Here is a 2418-nt window from a genome sequence, read left to right on the forward strand (position 1 = left end):
AGTTGAATTTACAGCTTTTAGATTAGACTGATTTGTCGTACAACCGAAGTTTAACGAGTTCCTTTTAGCACTCATCTGGATGACCTCACACTTTTCGTAATTTGGCATCAATTGCCACTTTTCGCACCATTCAGATATCTTCTCTAAACTTACATATTAGCTCTAACCCCTCACACTTGTACTTATTCTGCGAGACATATCCCGGAAAAAGTAACATGTTTCCCAACTCTTTTTACCTGAACCTTCCCTCTCGGAATTTCAATAATAAACCGTTCCCCTGATGCACAACGGCCCTCTTGCAGCGTCTGCCACTGCCGTAACGTCTGCGATAACGCTCTTGTGCTGTGATGACAAACGCCGGTCTTCGTTGGATCTATGCTATAGCTTACATTAATCCTTCTTCCTAAGACACCCAGCCTGATAAGTAATATGTGTAATAATCAGCGAAGCGTTCACGAGGGCAACATTAAGTTGCTTCTTATCCACAGCTAGTCTCAGGGACGAATTTCGCAGTAGATACTGTCTAGTAGTCGACGTTGTAATTAACCGCTCGCTCACCGATAGATCTGTACCTACAGATTGGAAAATTGCGCAGGTCGCACCAGTGTTTAAGAAGGGTGGTAGGAGTAATCCATCGAACTACAGACCTATATCATTGACGTTAGCTTGAAGTACGGTTTTGGAGCATATACTGCATTCAAACATTATGAATCACCTCGAAGGGAACGATCTATTGATACGTAATCAGCATGGTTTCAGAAAACATCGTTCTTGTGCAACGCAGCTAGCTCTTTATTCGCACGAAGTAATGGCCGCTATCGACAGGGGATCTCAAGTTGGTTCCGTATTTCTAGATTTCCGGAAAGCTTTTGACACCGTTCCTCACAAGCAACTTCTAATCAAGCTGCGGGCCTCAGTTGTGAGACTGGATTCGTGATTTCCTGTCAGGAAGGTCGCAGTTCGTAGTAATAGACGGCAAATCATCGAGTAAAACTGAAGTGATATCAGGTGTTCCCCAGGGAAGCGTCCTGGGACCTCTGCTGTTCCTGATCTATATAAATGACCTGTGTGACAATCTGAGCAGTTCTCTTAGGTTGTTCGCAGATGATGCTGTAATTTACCGTCTACTAAGGTCATCCGAAGACCAGTATCAGTTGCAAAGTGATTTAGGAAAGATTGCTGTATGGTGTGGTAGGTGGCAGTTGACGATAAATAACGAAAAGTGTGAGGTGATCCACATGAGTTCCAAAAGAAATCCGCTGGAATTCGATTACTCGATAAATAGTACAATTCTCAAGGCTGTCAATTCAACCAAGTACCTGGGTGTTAAAACTACGAACAACTTCAGTTGGAAAGATCACATAGATAATATTGTGGGGAAGGCGATCCAAAGGTTGCGTTTTATGGGCAGGACACTGAGAAGATGCAACAAGTCCACTAAAGAGACAGCTTACAGTACACGTGGGATTGACGAAGAATATCGAAAGGGTGCAAAAAAGGGCAACTCGTTTTGTATTATCACGTAACAGGGGAGAGAGTGTGGCAGATATGATACGCGAGTTGGGATGGAAGTCATTAAAGCAAAGACGTTTTTCGTCGCGGCGAGATCTATTTACGAAATTTCAGTCACCAACTTTCTCATCCGAATGCGAAAATATTTTGTTGAGCCCAAACTACATAGGTAGGAATGATCATCAAAATAAAATAAGAGAAATCAGAGCTCGAACAGAAAGGTTTAGGTGTTCGTTTTTCCCGCGCGCTGTTCGGGAGTGGAATGGTAGAGAGATAGTATGATTGTGGTTCGATGAACCCTCTGCCGAGCACTTAAATGTGAATTGCAGAGTAATCATGTAGATGTAGATGTAGATGTAGTAGTCAACAGGTGGACAAACTACACCTTCATACACTGAAGGGAAAAAACCGCAACACCAAGATGGAGTTGTGCGACATAAACGAAAGTTAGTAGGTGCGTATCTGTAGCTGAAAGATGATATCTAATCAAATTTCGAACCATTCGCATAAGAGTGGGCAACGGCCTTGCCGCAGTGGCTACACCGGTTCCCGTGAGACCACTGAAGTTAAGCGCTGTGGGGCGTGGTCGGCACTTGGATGGGTGACCATCCGGGCCGCCATGCGCTGTGGCCATTTTTCGGGGTGCACTCAGCCTCGTGATGCCAATTGAGGAGCTACTCGACCGAACAGCAGCGGCTTCGGCCAAGAATTCCATCATAACGACCGGGAGAGCAGTGTGCTGACCTCACACCCCTCCTATCCACATCCTGAACTGAGGATGACACGGCAGTCGGATGGTCCCGATGGGCCACTTGTAGCCTGAAGACGGAGTGCTGTAATTCGCATAAGAGTGGCGGTAGTAGCGCTACTACGGGTGTACAAATCAGGTTTGCTTAAAATATACGC

The 2418-nt window shown here is 45.2% G+C and overlaps 1 pseudogene; it reads left to right on the plus strand.

Annotated features, from left to right (window-relative positions):
* Positions 1–2027: 2027 nt before the first annotated feature.
* LOC126425610 (5S ribosomal RNA) lies at positions 2028–2145 on the plus strand (annotated as a pseudogene).
* The last annotated feature ends 273 nt before the right edge of the window (positions 2146–2418 follow it).

The sequence above is a fragment of the Schistocerca serialis genome, chromosome 10 (genome assembly GCF_023864345.2).
Source record: "Schistocerca serialis cubense isolate TAMUIC-IGC-003099 chromosome 10, iqSchSeri2.2, whole genome shotgun sequence".
Classification (NCBI taxonomy): Eukaryota; Metazoa; Arthropoda; class Insecta; order Orthoptera; family Acrididae; genus Schistocerca; species Schistocerca serialis.